This window comes from Dermochelys coriacea, chromosome 7, assembly GCF_009764565.3.
Source record: "Dermochelys coriacea isolate rDerCor1 chromosome 7, rDerCor1.pri.v4, whole genome shotgun sequence".
Taxonomy (NCBI): domain Eukaryota; kingdom Metazoa; phylum Chordata; order Testudines; family Dermochelyidae; genus Dermochelys; species Dermochelys coriacea.
The window spans coordinates 44250419-44270433 of record NC_050074.1 but is presented as its reverse complement, the minus strand read 5'-3'; the positions used below and the strand labels follow the sequence as shown (position 1 = coordinate 44270433).

The window sequence follows — 20015 nt, the reverse complement described above, 5'->3', positions numbered from 1 at the left end:
TCAGTCAATATCATGTTTCTACGTTTTGCTTGGGTCTGGACATTGGCATAGTCATTATTAGTGCATCTCATAAACTACTCAATAACTGAGGGTATTGCTAATAAGAACTGAGGAATTGTGGCAGAGCTGTGTCAATGATAACTTGAAATATCAACGTTCAGCGTTTCACTGCTGATCAAAGTCTAGAGGAGAGAAGAGGAATGGTTATATTAGGAAGTTATACGCAGTCTACTGTGTATGACATCTGATTTTTGGGGCCACAAGTAGGTGGCTCTTGGGAGATACCATTTTTTTTCTTCCCCAGTTGAGAAGCAACTGAGACTAGCAGAAGCCAGCAGGGCCGATTTCTAAAGTTAGTTAGGAGGTTAAAAGCGCAGATAGGCTCCTAGTGGGATTTTGTTATGTGCCTGACTCCCATTGAAGCAAATGGGAATTTGGTGCTTTTGAAAATCCTACCCTAGCTGCATCTTTAGCTTCGAACTAATGTTAGAAATCTGGCCTGTAGTCCTAGATCCACAAAGGGACTTGGCATGTAAGTCTCGTTTTTAGGCATCTCTGTGACCCACAAAATTCCCACTCGGCTGCCCCTTGACCCTGTAGGCACCTACATTTCCACTGTGAAAGTTTTCTAGACACCTGTGTTTCTGCCCGTGGGCACTGCTCGCTGCTGCCTCACGGTCGACAGCTGGATGCCTGTCTCCAGCCTGAGCCACAGTATGATCCATGAACTGGGGGAGATAGGTGGAGGAGCACCTAGCTCACCCATGGGGCCTCATCCAGGTGGCATAGTCAAAGGCCACCTACCCCAGATCGGGTCCTATTCAAAATCTGTCCAGACAAGGAGGGAGAGATGTAACTTTTTTCATCCAGTGGTTAGAGCAGTCACCTGGGATGTGGTAGACCCAGGTTCAATTCTCCACCCTCTGCCAGAAAGGGAGAAGGGATTTGAATAGGGGTCTCCCACCTCTGGCTAGGGAATATTCTGATGAGGGACTCCCAACTGCCTGCAGTGAGGCACCAGTGAGCAATGCCCAGAGGGGCAGATACTTAGATGCCTAGGGAACTGACAGGGGAAACCTACTGTGAGTGGCATCTCATTTGGATATCTCAAGTGGACATGGCTTATTTGTGGGGTAGTGCCTATATTTTTGGCTGGAGCCTGGGAAAGTTTCACTACCTCCTCCCACCATTCCACCTTTGCCTTATGTTCTGATAGTAAGAGTACCCCTGCAATTTGCAATGGACCCAGCTGCAGTGAGATCTAATGGGTGCACATTGTAGCAGCCCACATGATGCATGAAGGGAGGAGCACAGGCTGTAGGAGGGAAGCATTTGGAGGAGGCACCAGGAAGTCTGTGTGCACATGACTAGAATACTAGCTGCAGTTGCAGCATCTCTTTAAATAGTTTTCCTGATAAACAGCAAAATTAGTTTCCCAACATGGAGTCCTTTCATTGTCCCTTCAGAGTCCCTTCATGCAGTACCTAAAACGCACACATTGCTCTTCTTTTATTTTAACTTTTTATTTGCTCTATTTTCTGTCTGCCTTTTTTTTCTCTCTCTCTCTTTTGATTTGAGGTAGATAAAATCCAGACAGCACCTGACATCTGGCATCTGAAGGAATCTGAATGTGGATCTAAACCAGCCACCCAGCTCCAAGAATGCAAAGGAAGGGAGAAAATGCCTTTGGTGTTTGTGGGGTGATTTATTGCTTGTGTATTGGTCTAACTAAACTCATGCTTATCGAGGAGCCTCTTCAACAGCGCAGTAAACCAAGGAGATGGCTTTCAAAGCCCTTTTGTGCTAGAAACAAGAGGGAGGACAGGGCTGAATTGATTCCCAGTGTCTTCTGCAGTGCACTAGTTTCAAGATATTAATGTAGCCCATCTTCCCTCCTCCCAAAAAGGCACTGAGCTTAGGGTCTTGAAGCATGAGAGTGAAAGGCTTAGCACATCAGCTAGAGGCCGTTGCTATACAGGTTTCTCCCATAGAGTCAAAGGCTTGGTCCACACTAGAGCTAGGTGGGAAATTAAAAACAAAATTAATCAAATAATTTATCTGAAAAGTATCAGAACATTAATTAACAACATTGACTGGAAGATGCCCAAGAGCCACCTGGATCCCAGGACCTTTTCAGAGAATCTTGTACTTCAGGGTATAAGCCAACCATTCAACTAATTGAAAGAGGTTAGGAAAAAATTTCCCTTGTGGACAATCTCTTCCATAATTATGCGATTTCTTTTATCTGCCTTTGTGGCATCTGGTTCTGTCCATTTGTTATATACAAAATACCAGACTAGAGGGGCCAATGGGGTATTCTCATTTGGCAATTCTTCTGCTCCTAAAAATATCTAAGAAGAAACTATGAGAGCATATTGACTTTCACCAAAAGAAGTGATTGATTATTGCAGGGTCGGGTCAGGCTTACACAAAGATATGAAACGGTAGAAAACAGAATTACTTAGCAATTAGCATCTCTCACTCAAAAGGTTAATTGCCTCCACTAGATAACTTAAGTGAATTAGACTGGGTTTTTTGTTTACATTATTTGACACAGGAAATGTAGCCATGGCCTTTCTTTGTCTTCATCAGCTCTATTCAGGGGTAAGAGGAAGTGGTTTGTAAATGCAATTTAAAGGTGGATTGAAGTGTTTTTTTTTTTAATTAAATAACTACTAGTTTAAGTTCTCAAATCAGTATTGGAATAGATATGTCAATTTTGAATAAATGTAACTATATTTTAAAACAAAATATTTGAAATCAATTCTTTCTTAATTATTGATTCCTTTTATGACATTACTTTGGTCAATCTGGTGTTTATAAGAGCCAGGCAATCTTGTAGTTAAGGCAATTCACTGGGACTCAGGAGATCCTGGTTAAATACCCAGCTTTGCCACAGATGCTGGGTGTGATCTTGATAAATCACTTAGCCCCCAGGTGAGGAAACAAAGTTAAGCATGTGCTTAAGTGGAAATGTGAATAGCACTGTTGACTTCAATGGGGTTATGTAGTAAGGCGGTGTGGGTCTCTGGCACCCCAGGGAGAGACAAGCCCCTTCAGACACCAGAGAGGGCAGAGTCAGGAAGCCCTGAGCCAGCCCCCCAGAGGGTCAGGCATGGCATAGGAAGTATAAAGGCCTGACCCCAGAGCTCAATGAGAGAGCAGCTGCCGGGGAGGCCAGACGCCTCTGGCCTACCTCCTGGTTGGGGAAACCCCAGCAACCTGCAGCAGACCAGCTTCTCAGAGGAGCTGCCGGGTCTGCCCTCTGCCAGCTATCCCGAGGAACCCATGGTGCTGGACCCCCCTGAGGACACCACCCTGACCCAGGTCCTCCAGAGGGGGAATCTGGAAGTAGTCCGGGGGCAGCCGACCCTAGTCTGGTGCAGCACTGCCAGAACCCATGTCAGTGTGTTGCGGCCAGGTCCCCACTGATGCAGCAGCAGGTCTTCTGTTACTGCTAGGGCCCCGAGCTGGGACGCAGTGGAGTGGGAGGGCCTGCGTCCCCCCCTGCCACCAACTTGTGGGTGGCAGTCTCCCCCTCTCCCAGGCCTTCGGACCTAGGGCCTGGGCTCACTGTTTATATACTGTTGTTTCTCAGCCCCTGCCGGAGGGCCTAGCACGTGACTCACCATTGCCCTGCCCTGACCTAGGGCCTGGGTTTACGACTAACTGTATTTATTTCTGCTCTCACCGAGGCCTTGGAGGAAGACTCCTGCGGCCGGACTAATTCCCTGCTAGGCCTCCTCCCAAACTTAGCGAGGCAGTGGGGTCCCCGCTGCCCCAGAGAGAGACAAGCCCCAGCTAACCTGGTTACTTGTAGACTTAAAATTCAATATGTGCTTTAGTGCTCTGTTGAACCAGTTCCTTAATTTTTCTGCACTCAATTCCCCACGTGTAAAGTAGGAATAATTAATCTTCTACCCATTTTCTGTTTTGTCTATATAATTCACAGACTCTTTGGTCAGAGAGTTATCTCTGACTGCAGGCACCCAATAATGCTAGAAAATGAAACATCTGCAACAAGATGAACCATGACAAAATATTAGTGCAATCAGGCATCAGCGATAACGGGGAAGTGATAGGATAACAGGAAAACCCTGTGATCTAATGAATTGCTGTCACCTGTGGTGGATTTAAGACCCTGTTAAAGCCAAAAAAAACAGGAAAAAATAACCTAGACTAAAAAAAAAACTTATGATGATTGTGGAGGGGGAGGGGCAGCAAATAAGACTTTACAAATAGCTCCAAGCAAAGCCTACTGGCTCATCTAAACCATCATCAGAATGCAAAGCAATCCCTGGGGATTAATCTATTAATCCTAGATTACTGAGATCACAAGGCTACTGAAATGTGTATCATTTGATGGATTTGGTACTTTCTGGAGAATCCTCTCCCATTATGTTAGCCTAGTTTCAGAGTAGCAGCCGTGTTAGTCTGTATTCGCAAAAAGAAAAGGAGTACTTGTGGCACCTTAGAGTCTAACAAAGTTATTTGAGCATAAGCTTTCGTGAGCTACAGCTCACTTCATCGGATGCATCGGATGCAATTCCAAAAATCCGAAACACAATTTTTTCTGTTGCACAGAAATGAAAATTATTCCAAATTTTTACCAAATTGAAAAGTTGGAAAAAAAATATGCTGTTTTCGGTGGAACAAAACATTGTGTCCAACCCAAAACTGAATGTTTCATTTTGACTCTCAGCATTTTTAAAAAAATAAATCAATTGGAAGGATATTTCTAAACAAAAGTTGTTTCAAACCAAAACCAATCAAAATACTTTGTTTCAAAATCATTGAAATGAAACATTTTTTTTTAACTTTTTCAGATATTTTGTGGGGTAGGCTGGTATTTCTACATTAACAATTAGCTGAACATGACATAAATTCAGAAAAGGGTTTTGTGTTGCTTAAGCTGCATTTTTTCACTGGAAAAATCTTTCAGACAAAAAAATTCACCCAGGGGTATGTGTGTGTGTGCATTTTGAATAAGTTAGAATGATACCAAGCAATATCTTCCTCAAAATACTGGTGTCCCTCTACAAAAAATTACCCAGTTCCCCACGGAGGATGCATGGTGTCAGGCAGCAGCCAATAGATGAAAGATCAAATCCTGAATTGGTGACCTCAGTGGAGTTACACCAGTTTCTACCTGCAAAGGAGCTGGCCTCAGGTGTCAGGAAATTCTACAATTTGAAGTTAGTGGGGAGCCTGAGCACAGATGTGTCCTAAACCCCACTCCAGATTGGGTACAGCCAGTAGCTGAAGTGTGGCTGTCTCTCTAGTAATGCAGCTTGGGATCATTCAGGATGAAAAGCAGAGTAAACATAAGCTATTTCTTTTACCATTAGTGACCCCAACTGAAGAGGATATATTGTTAGTGCAGAAAATTGTGGCTTGGCATTTGCAGCAGTTAAAAGTGGAATGGAAAGTATGCCTGGCCCAGGCGCTCCTTAAACTAGAGTGCTCAGATTGCGATAAGTGAGTTTCAAATATGTCACTCAAGCATTGGATCAGGGACAAAGTTTCTATGAACTGGAGAGAGAATGGCTCCTGACATTCCATGCAATTCAGATTATGTTGGCTGTCAAACAAAGCTGAAAGGATATGGAATCCCATCCTGAAAATTCTCTTTTTCCTTCTTGATTTAAAGAAAGACGAATTTCAGTGAGCTGTAGCTCACGAAAGCTTATGCTCTAATAAATTTGTTAGTCTCTAAGGTGCCACAAGTACTCCTTTTCTTTTTGCGAATACAGACTAACACGGCTGCTACTCTGAATCCTTCAACTATGCAATTTTTTTGGACATTGCTGATTGCTAATGTTCAAAGAACAGAAATGGACCTTTACTGCTCTAGAGTTAGCTCTCTGGGCCTGGTTATTTCTGAGGTGGACATAAAGTTGGGTGGAAACCTGATTTTTCTATTTCATGGGAAATACCCCAAGTTACCTTCTCCCCCCCCCCACAATTCTGGAACAGGACCATTTTTTAAAGTGTCCATTAAAAAGAAAAAGAAATTTTGTTTTGGGTCAATCAAAATGTTATTTTTGGATGTTGATGTTTTAATTTTTAAAAAAATTGGTACAATAGAGAAAGAAATTTCTAATCAAAAAGTTGTTTGGCAAAAAAAAAAATCAAATTGTTCCCCAAAATGTCCAAACAGAACTTTTTGATGCTATCTAAATGTTTTGTCGAAACTGACAACGTTTCTTTGAACCAGTCTGCTCTCGACAAATGGGCATTTTCTGGGGAGAAAACCATTCCATTGGAAAGCTACTGACCAGCGCTAGTGCACACCAAGTACTAAACTTAGCATACCAATGTGATCAAACAATCAGGAAATCCACTCAACTGCAGCCTGCAACCCTCTAACATTGTCCATGCAGCCACTTCTCCTCCACATATTCTAGCCTTTGCTCCTGAGCTGCTGCCCTTTTATCTTTCAAAAGTTGCTGAGTGCACAGTAGCATGCTGGGCCCTTTAACACTAGATGCACTACACTGAATTCAGAGTAGCAGCCGTGTTAGTCTGTATTCGCAAAAAGAAAAGGAGTACTTGTGGCACCTTAGAGACTAACAAATTTATTAGAGCATAAGCTTTCGTGAGCTACAGCTCACTTCATCGGATGCATTTGGTGGAAAAAACAGAGGAGAGATTTATATACACATTATATAAATCTCTCCTCTGTTTTTTCCACCAAATGCATCCGATGAAGTGAGCTGTAGCTCACGAAAGCTTATGCTCTAATAAATTTGTTAGTCTCTAAGGTGCCACAAGTACTCCTTTTCTTTTTGCGACTACACTGAATGTTACTGGCAATGGAATGCTGGGAAATGTAGACTGAAGGGAGCCTGGGAATTAGCCCAGGGATCAGATCATTGAGGGAACCTTGTGACTGCGATCTGGTGGGGCGGGTCTGTATAAAAGGCAAGCTCTGTGGTCAGTCAGAGGGGGTAAGATGTGGGGAAAGGATTCAGAGTGGCTAGGCTGGAAAATAGATAGGATGGGCTGATGGAAGGGGCCTGGGACAGGATGTAGAAAGACCTGCAAGGAGGGGTGAAGTGAGAAAGAAGAGCCTAGTGCACTGCAGGGTGTGTTTGAGATCTCAGTTACCACCTCAACCTATAGGGGCTTCAGGGTGGGACTTCATTGCATTTGGGAGAAGTCTCCTCCCCCTTCTCTGGCCCTGTGTCATCAAGAACAAATGAATTTCTGAGCCTAGGGCACAATGTTACCCAGCAGGAGACTGGGTGTAATTTGACTGTAATGTGGGTATTTTCATTATCTCCAGGAGGGAAAAGACCTTATCTGAAGTTTGGCTAGAGTGCTAAACCCGAATTCACCCATCTTCCAGTGGGAGACTGCAGGCCCCTGGAGGGAAACTGAGGTACAAACAGAGGCAGAGATAAGAACCTATTATGCTCAGTAAGAGGATCAATATAAATTTGGAATTTATTTGCCTGGTCCACCCCAATGTCTGCCATACCATATTGTCTGAATGCTCGTGAATTTAACTGGAATAGTTCATCCTGCCAACTATGGAAGCACTGGGCTGTTATTATTGGGGGGAGGGATAGCTCAGTGGTCTGAGCATTGGCCTGCTAACCCCAGGGTTGTGAGTTCAATCCTTGATGGGGCCATTTAGGGATCTGGGGCAAAAACTGGGGATTGGTCCTGCTTTGAGCAGGGGGTTGGACTAGATGACCTCCTGAGGTCCCTTCCAACCCTGATATTCTATGTTGAAGATGTAGTAGGTGGCATCTTTAAAATCAGGTCATCTTAGCAAATTCTGCTCTTTCCCTTTCTGCCCTATGTGAGGAAAGAGATTACTCCTCAGGGCATTCTGTGCCTAAAAATTCTGTGCACAATATTTTAAAATTCTGCAAATTTTATTTGTCAAATAAATGTGGAGGCTCCAGCATGGCATTGGGGAGCACAGGCCACTGGCTGCAGAGGTGTGCAGCTCCCTTTGGGACATGGGCTCAGCAGTGAGGCTGCACCCAACTCCTCACACAGCGCAAGGACGAGGCCTGCCAGAGAAACACCCCAGGGCCATGTCCCTTCGTTTCAGGTGCACCAGGTGTGGGCAGGCAGGCTCAGCAAGGCAGGATCCAAGTATGGAGGAGCTTAGTATGGGGGGGAATCCAGGCATGGGTTGAAAGGGTTCTGTGTGGGGCAATCTGGGTGCGGGCGGCTCAGTGGGGAGGGGATCTGGGTGAAATGGTAATGGGACTCTGCAGGGGGGTCCAGGTGAAGATGGTTGGGGCTCAGTGGGGGGGGGATCTGGGTGTGGGGAGGATAAAGCTCAGCAGAGGGGTCTTGGTGTGGGGGGCTCAGTTGGGGGGGTCCAGATTCTGGAGAAGTGGGTCTCAATGGGGTGGGGATCCAGGTGCAGATGATTGGGGTTCAGTAGGTGGGGATCTGGGTGTGGGTGGCTTGTTGGGGTGATCCAGTTGCGGGGGAGTGGGGCTTATTTGGGGGGGTCTGAGTGCGGGGGAGGGTGGGGCTCAACAGGAGGATCTGGGTATGAGTGGGTCTGGATGCATGGGGGGTGGGTGGATGAGGGAGCAGCTACCTGTACAGCGATCTTTCCCCCAGCATCTGAGGAGCAATGGGTGCAGGAAGCGCTGGGCGGGCGGGAGACTTTCCAGAGCTTCGTACAGCTGGGGGAGAAATCGGGGGAGGGGTGCGTGTGACACAGGGGAATGCTGTGCAGGGGAAGAGGAAGTCCTGTCCTCCCCAGCCCAGCTGGGACTAACAACTGAGCCTGGCGCAGGGGAGGAGCCACCAGTCAAGTTTTCCCCAGTACCGCCCCCTGCCTCACAGTGATTTACTGCTCTGCCAGCTGCCCTGGGCACCCAAAACATATTGCTGGGGAAGGCTGCATGACCACTCTCATGGCTTCCCTTTGCTTCCCTGTCAGAAAGTCATTTTTCTGTGGGGAAGCAAAGAAATCTTCAGGGGACATAAATTCTGTGCATGCGCAGTGGCACAGAATTCCCCCTGGAGTAAGAGATGATGGAAATGAAGAAGTAAACTAAATTCCAGTCTATAAATACAGACACAGAGAGAAGATATCTGATAGTAGAGGACTCTTTCATCTAACAGAGAGGTGCATAATAAGAGTCAGTGGCTAGAAGATGGAAGTTGGGAAACCTGAAACTGGAAATGAGATGCAAAGTTTTAACACGGATGGTAATTAACTATTTGAATAGCTTCCCCAGCGCCGGGGAAAGATTCACTCATGGAGTCTCTAAATCAAGATGGCATGTCTTCCTAAAAGTTAAGCTCTAGTTCAACCACGAGTTGTTGGGCCAGATGCAGGAATCACTGGGTGAAGTGCAATGGCCTGTGTTATGCTGGAGGGCAGCCTAGCTGATCCAAATAGCCCTTTCTGGCCTTGAAATCTATGAACTCCTCATGAAATAAAAAGCCAGATTATTTCTGCAAACTTCATAGAGACATGTACACACACACACTGCATCAATCAACAGCAGGGATTCGAGGGAGGATCAATATTGTGCACTAAACAATATGGGTCAGTGAGCTAGCTGGGAACACACAGCAGGGAAGCAATTTTCTTACAGTACAAGAACATACTTGAATGACGCAACAAATTCTTTATTGTGCTGTTCAGGAATATGTGAATTTGCCTTCCTGGTTCACATTGAGAGTCTCTACATGTGAGTTTCAGAGTAGCAGCCGTGTTAGTCTGTATTCACAAAAAGAAAAGGAGTACTTGTGGCAACTTAGACACTAACAAATTTATTTGAGCATAAGCTTTTGCGAGCTACAGCTCACTTCATCGGATGCATTCAGTGGAAAATACAGTGGGGAGATTTATATACACCGAGAACATGAAACAATACCTCATCGGATGCATTCAGTGGAAAATACAGTGGGGAGATTTATATACACAGAGAACATGAAACAATACCCATTGTTTCATGTTCTCTGTGTATATAAATCTCCCCACTGTATTTTCCACTGAATGCATCCAATGAAGTGAGCTGTAGCTCGCGAAAGCTTATGCTCAAATAAATTTGTTAGTCTCCAAGGTGCCACAAGTACTCCTTTTCTTATTCTACATCTGAGTGTAACTTGAGAATAAGGAAATGGGTTTTGTGTTTGTTTTTTGATGGATGTGAATGCCTTGAATCCACCAGGAAACAGAGAATTACAACAGGCTGGCTTTTAGTTGTTTGAAAGTACGCTAAAGGTTACAGTAGCATTAACTTTTGAGGCACAGTGTATGAAAGCGAAGAGATACCTCCTCTGTTAGGTTTGGTTGCCACAATGTCATATGAATAACTCTGATCTGGAACAACTTCCCAGTACTCTGTGCTATTAAGCTCTGAAGCTCTAATGAAAGCTCTGCTGCTGGGACTCTTTTTTTAGACCAAGCAGAATACTAGAAAATGTGCTGCCACATTGATGGGGACACCGTCTTATTCCTCTAAATTGGTAAGGGCCTGTTCCAAAGCCCACAGAATGTCTCCCATTGACTTCAATAGTCATTGAATCAGACCCTAGTCTGTGAACTAATGTGCCAGGCTTGCTGTGGCTTCTGTGCAAAACAGGCTGAGTGGAGGACAAGACAACTCCAAGCTCTGTCCTCCCCACTCCGCCCTGTCTCTTGCATGGGCGTTACAAACTTGTCAACTTTGTACCCATCTCTGCCCCCACCAGTTTCCTTCCTGCTGTCTGTGAGGTAGGGGAGTATTACATCCCATCCCCCCCTTATACTGATGGGAAAACTGAGGCACTGAAAGTCATTTGCAGAGTTTGGTAGTAGACACCACTGCTATTTCCATGCCAGGATTCAGATCTTTTGCAGAAGTTTTGCTCCTCGCAGCCTAAAGGTTGTTTATGAACTCTTCACTTTGAATGCTCTTCACTATTTGTTGCTTTTGGCTCTGACTGGTCTCCTTTGTATCTGCATTTTTGTTGTATCATTGAAACTTTCATAAGCAGGCAGAATGAAATCAAAGAGATGGATGGTCACGGGAACACTCTGGTACAAACATTTTCATGAGTACAGGCTTGCAATAGTATCCAGGAATTGCCTGCTTTCTGCAGACATTTTTTGAATGTGAAATCACTTGTATGAATGTTAGAAGAAAATGGATAAAGAAGGAGAGGAGTCCATTGAAGTAAACTTATGTTTTTCATTTGAACAAATTATAGTGAATACTATTTTTGCAATATTTTCCTAGCTGTAATGTTCACATGAAAAACAGAGCTGCACGATACATTCCTCACCAACCTGACATGCTACCCTGAGAATAAATGTTGACATGAGCTCATCTTTTATTCATTTTTGAACCCTGACTGTACTTGTCTACACTAGCTGTTTTTTGAGGCAGATGATAGAAACTTTTGGTACACTGATATAATTCTGTTATGCTGTATTTAAAGTTGAAAAAACTTTAAGGGAAATACATTTCTTAATAGAACATAGATAATTTAAAATGCATCAGACAGCCAGGAGATGCACACTAAAGGAAAAAAAATATAGTTGAAACATACGGAAATGCAAAGTTAAGGACCTCAGAGAACTTTAACTCTGCCCAATATCCCCAGCCACCCTTTGTCTAAATTCACAAGACAAACTTATGTTTGCAAACTATAAACCAATATTGATCTTGTGTTTGTAAAGGTATGAAAACACCTCATCAGTTTCTCAGCTGGTTAATCCACCTAATATTGACTAATAGGATTCCTTCATTAATCAATACAATTTTCAGTGCATAACTTGGAGTAGATCAGCTACTACAGTGATTCTCATTCAGATATAGAGGTTTAAAACTGATTTGGACCCCAGATTCGGAAAGGCATTTAATGTCTGGCTTCCTCTGGGTCACTGAGCTGGGATCTTCTGACTTGGGGATCAATTCATCATGTGCCATGTGATTGCAGTGAGGGGGCCTGGATATTGGTCCTTTATACCTTGTCTTTCTACTTTAGTAAAGCCTATCTGGAATGAGTTAAAGCATGTAAATCATTTTTCACAATAGAGAGAGGTAAATAGCAGGGTCTCCCAAGGATCTGTACTTGGACCTGTGCTTTTCAACATATTCATAAATTATCAGGGAAAGGGGGTGAACAGTGATGTGGCAAAGGTTGCAGATGATACAAAATTACTCAGGATAGTGAAGTCCAAAGCTGACTGCGAAGAGTTAAAGGGATCTTACTATAGTGTGACTGGGCAACAAAATGGCAAATGAAATTCAGTGTTAATAAGTGCAAAGTAATGCATGCTGGAAAACATAATGTCAACTATACATACAAAATGATAGGATCTACATTTGCTGTTACCAGTGAAGAAAGAGATCTTGGAGTGATTGTGGATAGTTCTCTGAAAACATCTGTTTAATGTGCAGTGGCAGTCAAAAAGCTAACAATGTGAGGAACCATTAGTAAAGGGGGATAGATAAAACAAAATATCATAATGCTACACTATAAATCCATGATACACCCACACTTTGAGTACTGCATGCAGTTCTGGTCACCCCATCTCAAAAAAGGCTTGGAAAAGGTACAGAGAAGGTTAATGAAAATGATCAGGAACAGCTTCCATTCTATTCTGTTCTATTGAACAGCTTCCATCCAAAAAGTGATTAAAAAGACTGGAACTGTTTATGTTAGAAAGAGGACAACTTGGGTGGGGGATATGATAGAGGTCTATAAAATTGTGAATGGTTGGAGAAAGTAATAGGGAAATGTTATTTACCTCTTCCAATAATGCAAGAATTGTTCTGAAATTTTTTTATCTGTTAAAATTAATAGGCAGCAGGTTTAAAACAAAGAAAAGGAAGTACTTCTTTACACAATACACCTGTGGAACTCATTCTCAAGGGATGTTGTGAAGGTCAAAAGTATAAAGAATTAGGTAAGTTCATGGAGGATAGGTCCATCAATGGCTATTAGCCAAGATGGTCATGAATGCAGCCTCATGTTCTGGGTGTCCCAAAACCCCCAACTGCCAGAAGCTAGGACTGGACAACAGGAGATAAGATCACTCAAAATTGCCCTGTTCTGTTCATTCCCTCTGAAGCATCTGGCACTGGCCACTGTCAGAGACAGGATACTCAGGATACCAATGGACCATTGGTCTGAGCTGGTATGGCCATCCTTATGTTCTGATCTTCTAAAACTAAGAGCCACCTGATCATTGTGGAATGATACAAATGCTAATTGAGCTGTTCTTCTTGTTCGAATGGAGACATAGGGAGTTCTGGATAGTTTCATTTTTGGTATTAATCAGTTGTTTTCCAGCAGCCAAGACAAAAAAACCCAACAATTTCCTGGTGCAAGTGCTGGAGAAACCAACTAGGGGCAGAGCTCTTCTCGACCTGCTGCTCACAAACAGGGAAGAATTAGTAGGGGAAGCAAAAGTGGATGGGAACCTGGGAGGCAGTGACCATGAGATGGCCGAGTTCAGGATCCTGACACAAGAAAGAAAGGAGAGCAGCAGAATATGGATCCTAGACTTCAGAAAAGCAGACTTTGACTCCCTCAGGGAACTGATGGGCAGGATCCTCTGGGAGAATAACATGAGGGGAAAAGGAGACCAGGAGAACTGGCTGTATTTTAAAGAATCCTTACTGAGGTTGCAGGAACAAACCATCCCGATGTGTAGAAAGAATAGGAAATACTGTATGGCTTGGCTTAACGGTGAAATCCTTGCTGATCTTAAACACAAAAAAGAAGCTTACAAGAAGTGGAAGGTTGGACAAATGACCAGGGAGGAGTATAAAAATATTGCTCAGGCATGCAGGAGTGAAATCAGGAAGACCAAATAACACTTGGAGTTGCAGCTAGCAAAGGATGTTAAGAGTAACAAGAAGGGTTTCTACAGGTATGTTTACTTGTGGCACCTTAGAGACTAACAAATTTATTAGAGCATAAGCTTTCGTGAGCTACAGCTCACTCATCGGATGCATTTGGTGGAAAAAAAACAGAGGAGAGATTTATATACACACACAGAGAACATGAAACAATGGGTTTATCATACATACTGTAAGGAGAGTGATCACTTAAGATAAGCCATCACCAGCAGCAGGGGGGGGAAAGGAGGAAACCTTTCATGGTGACAAGCAAGGTAGGCTAATTCCAGCAGTTAACAAGAAAATCAGAGGAACAGTGGGGGGTGGAGTGGGGGGGAGAAATACCATGGGGAAATAGTTTTACTTTGTGTAATGACTCATCCATTCCCAGTCTCTATTCAAGCCTAAGTTAATTGTATCCAGTTTGCAAATTAATTCCAATTCAGCAGTCTCTCGTTGGAGTCTGTTTTTGAAGCTTTTTTGTTGAAGGATAGCCACTCTTAGGTCTGTAATCGAGTGACCAGAGAGATTGAAGTGTTCTCCAACTGGTTTTTGAATGTTATAATTCTTGATGTCTTTTTTGTGTCCATTCATTCTTTTACGTAGAGACTGTCCAGTTTGGCCAATGTACATGGCAGAGGGGCATTGCTGGCACATGATGGCATATATCACATTGGTAGATGCGCAGGTGAACGAGCCTCTGATAGTGTGGCTGATGTGATTAGGCCCTATGATGGTCTGTTTTTTCCACCAAATGCATCCGATGAAGTGAGCTGTAGCTCACGAAAGCTTATGCTCTAATAAATTTGTTAGTCTCTAAGGTGCCACAAGTACTCCTTTTCTTTTTGTGAATACAGTCTAACACGGCTGCTACTCTGAAACCTACAGGTATGTTAGCAACAAGAGGAAGGTCAGGGAAAGTGTGGGACTCTTAATGAATGGGGGAGGCAACCTAGTGACAGAGGATGTGGAAAAAGCTAATGTACTCAATGCTTTTTTCACCTCTGTCTTCATGAACAAGGTCAGCTCCCAGACTACTTCACTGGGCAGCACAGTATTGGGAGGAGGTGACCAGCCCTCTGTGGAGAAAGAAGTCCATGGGGCTGAGTGCACTGCATCTGAAGGTGCTAAAGGAGTTGGCGGATGTGATTGCAGAGCCATTGACCATTATGTTTGAAAACTCATGGTGATCGGGGGAGGTCCCAGATGACTGGAAAAAGGCTAATGTAGTGTCCATCTTTAAAAAAGGAAGGAGGAGGATCCAAGGAACTACAGGCCAGTCAGCCTCACCTCAGTTCCTGGAAAAATCATGGAGCAGGTCCTCAAGGAATCAATTCTGAAGCGCTTAGAGGAGAGAAAAGTGATCAGGAACAGTCAGCATGGATTCACCAAGGGTAAGTCATGCCTGACTAACCTATCTGCCTTCTATGATGAGATAACTGGTTCTGTGGATGAGGGGAAAGCAGTGGACGTGTTATTCCTTGACTTTAGCAAAGCTCTTGATATGGTCTCCCGCAGTATTCTTCCCAGCAAGTTAAAGAAGTATGGGCGGATGAATGGACTATACAGTGGATAGAAAGCTGGCTAGATTGTCGGGCTCAACGGGTAGTGATCAATGGCTCCATGTCTAGTTGGCAGCCCGTATCAAGTGGAGTGCCCCAAGGGTCAGTCCTCGGGTCGGTTTTGTTCAATATCTTCATTAATGATCTGGAGGATGGTGTGGATTGAACCCTCAGCAAGTTTGCTGATGACACTAAACTGGGAGGAGAGGCAGATACGCTGGAGGGTAGGGATAGGAAACAGAGGGTCCTAGACAATTTAGAGGATTGGGCCAAAAGAAATCTGATGAGGTTCAACAAGGACAAGTGCAGAGTCCTACACTTAGGAAGGAAGAATCCGATGCACCGCTACAGACTAGGGACCGAATGGCTAGGCAGCAGTTCTGCAGAAAAGGACTTAGGGATTATGGTGGACGAGAAGCTGGAGAGCGTGCCCTTGTTGCCAAGAAGGCTAACGGCATTTTGAGCTGTATAAGTAGGAGCATTGCCAGGATATTGAGGGACGTGATCATTCCCCTCTATTCGGCACTGGTGAGGCCTCATCTGGAGTACTGTGTCCAGTTTTGGGACCCACACTACAAGAAGGATGTAGAAAAATTGGAAGGAGTACAGTGGAGGGCAACAAAAATGATTAGGGGGCTGGAGCACATGATTTATGAGGAGAGGCTGAGAAGAATGAGGGGGGATTTGATAGCTGCTTTCAACTACCTGAAAGGGGGTTGGCTGGATGGATGGATTTAGACTGTTCTCAGTGGTACCAGTTGATAGAACAAGGAGTAATGGTCTCAAGTTGCAGTGGAGGAGGTTTAGGTTGGATATTAGGAAAAACTTTTTCACTAGGAGGGTGGTGAAGCACTGGAATGGGTTACCTAGGGAGGTGGTGGAATCTCCTTCCTTTGAGGTTTTTAAGGTCAGACTTGACAAAGCCCTGGCTGGGATGATTTAGTTGGGGATTAGGTCCTGCTTTGAGCAGAGGGTTGGACTCGATGACCTCCTGAGGTCCCTTCCGACCCTGATATTCTATGATTGTATGATTCTATTAATTGTTTTTCAGGTATTACTCATCCATCAGTTATTATAGTATTTATGAGTTACTATTCCAACATAAAGAAAAGGAGTACTTGTGGCACCTTAGAGACTAACAAATTTATTTGAGCATAAGCTTTCGTGAATGCATCCAATGAAGTGACCTGTAGCTCATGAAAGCTTATGCTCAAATAAATTTGTTAGTCTCTAAGGTGCCACAAGTACTCCTTTTCTTTTTGTGAATACAGACTAACACGGCTGCTACTCTGAAACCTATTCCAACATATAACACCCTCATTCACAGACCATATCTAGGAGAAGAATATCAATTTTCTTTAGCACAAAAGACAAAGCATCATGAAAAAGGAAGCTTAAAAGAGGCAAGATGAAAGATTACTTCTTTTGTAAACTGAACACGGAAGGAGGATAAAGATGACATGACCGTGTAGCATGGTTAGAATGTCTTCTTCCAATGTTTTACAGTGTGGTGTGGGATGTATTGAATGTATTACTGGATGATGATGTAGCTCTGGTGTAGAGATAAAATCATAAGGCCATCTTGAATTCCTCTAAAGGATTACTGAGCGTCCATCTTATAAGCCCTTCTTGTCCTCTCCTATCTGTAGTTTGGCGCTTTTTCTGTTTTGGTGCGAAATGGCAGTGGCTGTCAATCAATCTGCTTAGTGACCAAAAGTCTATTTAAGGCAGTGTTCAAATCAGATCGGGGCTGCGCATCTGAGTGGTAGTGTCTGGTTGAGACAAACTCAGTAACTGAGGGTAGGTTATTCACCCCACAAGGGTTACTTGTCATACTTACCTACACACACCTGATCCACCTGTATAGGATTCACTCACCACATGCGCGACAAGGCAGGATAGGGAGTGGGAGGGTTTTAGCAACTTACCTGAAGAAGCACTCATCTGATCCTGTACCGGGTTCCCTGGTTCCATCTGAGGGATTCAGCAGTCCTGCTGTGCTGTGCTACCCTAAGGAGAAGACACCAGTGAGTCAAGCTGCCAGGAATGGTACTGTAACCATCACTTGGTTGTATTCACAGTTCCCTTATTGGTACAACCTGCCTTATTTTGTAATTTGCCTGATCGTTATCTGTTTACCTTGTTTATCCTGGGAGTTCTTGCCACCCCCTTTAATAAATTCTGTTGTACCTTTATTAGTTTGAGTTTTATGTAAAGATCACAAGCCCCCGGTGATAGATATGGGTAGGAGATGAACCTGAGACCGAAAGATCTGGGCCACTTTTAATTTCAGCTCCTATTTCAGTCAACACTGGAAAAGTATCCCATATAAATGAAAGTCAGTAATTTTTGCCTGCTCGGTATGCATATTTTCTGTGGTTTTTTAAAATGACTTAAAGCTTGACACATTAGAAGGGGCTTGATTTTTTTCAGAACATGTTGAGCATTTGCCTTCTAAAAATGAGTCCCTTTTTAAGGTGTCTCAGATTGGGCACCCAAACTCATTAGTCACTTTACTGATCCTTTTAAAGTGACTCATTAGTCACTTTACTGATTATTTTCACCCCTGCTGTTAGCAGTGCCCTCACTAACAAGGCTGGTGTTTGGTTGTAGGGAGAGTGGCTTTGTTCATTTCTGAAGTAGCGATCATCATAATAATGGAAGGTGCTCTACTGTTTGACTAGCTGTGCTCAAACTCCCCAAGATAGTGGTGGAGGGATGGTGGTCTTACCAGGTGGTCTGCAGCATTCATACCTACAAGAGCAATAAACGAGAAGACCAGGTGTTCTGCTTAGCCGCATTCCCAAAATTCTACAAGAGACTCCAAACAGAAACAATCCAGTATCGGGTGGGGGAGAAGAGGTCCATCTCAGATTTTTTCCCCCATGAAGTCACATTCACAGAATGTTCTGAATTATTCCAGTTACCAGAAAGTTTTATTTAATTTCTGACTGAGTTTGGTTAGGAATTAGAGCCTTAACCATTTAAGGGCTGGAAAGTGTTCCTATCAGGGAAACTCTCCCATCCCAAAAGTCCAGTGTCTTCAGAATACTGAGGGCTCAACCTCAGTGTTCAGCTAATTTGGTTCAGTCTGGGGAAGCTCCATCTACAATTTCAGATGTATGACATTCCGGGGTGCAATCCAGACACATGAGGGGTTGTGTCACAACCTGTCCCGCAACCTGGGGTGCCTCTTAATGCTTTGCTGCTGAAGCTCCCACCTGGGCCACTCACGAACAGCCAAACAGCATGCAGGTCACACCCTGAGTGTCTCTGTGTAGCTGCAACCTGCCAGCCACACATCAATCACACTCTGATTTCAACCAGCTTGGGTTACCACTTGCACAGTGACCCCAACACACTCCCAGTCCTGGATTTTCCCCCCAAACTTGAGTTCTACATTGTCCAGCCCCCTCCTGGACAATCCAGATATATTAAGTCCATTGCCTCCTAAGAGAATCAACATACAACCATTTGCTACCCTAAATGGAGTTACCAAAATAATTCACAACACTGGATTAGTTTTGATTAAAGAATAAAACAAGTTTAACTACAAGGAGATAGATTTTATATGAGTACAAGTATAAGGCATTAAAGTCAGAAATGGTTACAAGAGAAATAAAGATAAAACACTTTCTGGTGCTAAAACTTAATAAACTAGACTTAGTTCAAGATAAAATTCTTCCCACAACAGAGCTGATCAAGTTTCAGGTCAGGGTCTCTCTCAAAGTCAAATGCGCGGGTTTCTTTTCTTGTCTTAGGTGAAAGAGCAAGCGATGGATAGGAAGTGATAACTTTGGGTGGTTTTGCTCTTTGCTTTGAAATGTCACCCTTTGAAATGCATTTTCCTGAGGGTTACCCTTAAATAAATTTCATTCCTGCAGTGAGGATGGAGACAAAGAGTCTGATGGTGAAAGGTGTGCCAAGGTGTTGTGTGCTAAGGGCAGATCTGTTTGTTCCTGCCCCCCTTCCTTGCCAATCATGGCCACTTGATTGGCAATGGCCCATCAACTTTGATGGCACCTGGCTAAAGGTGTCAGCTTTGTCTTTGATAACATTTCCCCATCCCTCAGACTTGTCTGGTAAACACACTTCTGTCACATTGCTACATATTTCAGGTTTCAGAGTAGCAGCCGTGTTAGTCTGTATCCACAAAAAGAAAAGGAGGACTTGTGGCACCTTAGAGATACGTATGTTTCACCATGATGATACTGACCAGGAAGTTATTAGTTTCAAATGATACCTTACAAGGAATATTTGGTGCCCAGATTATTACAATGGTGTGCAGGGTGGTACTGCAGGAGTGCATTCCATCACAAGATGCTTCTCTGAGCCTTTTGAGTAACTGATGTTTGGGTACCAATCTTGGGTGAACAAATGCTGTGGCAGGATATGCAGTGCTTTCTAGCTGTATTTCTGCAGTGTGTGTGTCTTGCAGAATCAGGATCTTATTTAATCAAAGCAAATTTGCCCATCCTTGCTTCAGCCTGAGGAATGACTCTTTGTTAGCAAAGTTGCAAAACTGGAACAGAGCATCAGTGGACTGAAGGCTCCAGAGTGGGGAAAATACACACCCCTCCCTCCGCTGGACAGGTTAAAGACTTTGTTTTTCTCCCTATACTATACT

General features: G+C 43.8%; 1 long non-coding RNA gene across 1 annotated transcript; it reads right to left on the bottom strand.

The window, feature by feature from the left end:
* Nucleotides 1–1436: 1436 nt before the first annotated feature.
* Nucleotides 1437–17615, bottom strand: LOC122461116. The gene is made up of 3 exons (XR_006282855.1): nucleotides 17317–17615; nucleotides 14682–14684; nucleotides 1437–1448 (listed from the first exon to the last, which is right to left on the bottom strand). It is a non-coding gene; the product is annotated as an uncharacterized LOC122461116 (long non-coding RNA).
* Nucleotides 17616–20015: the final 2400 nt, after the last annotated feature.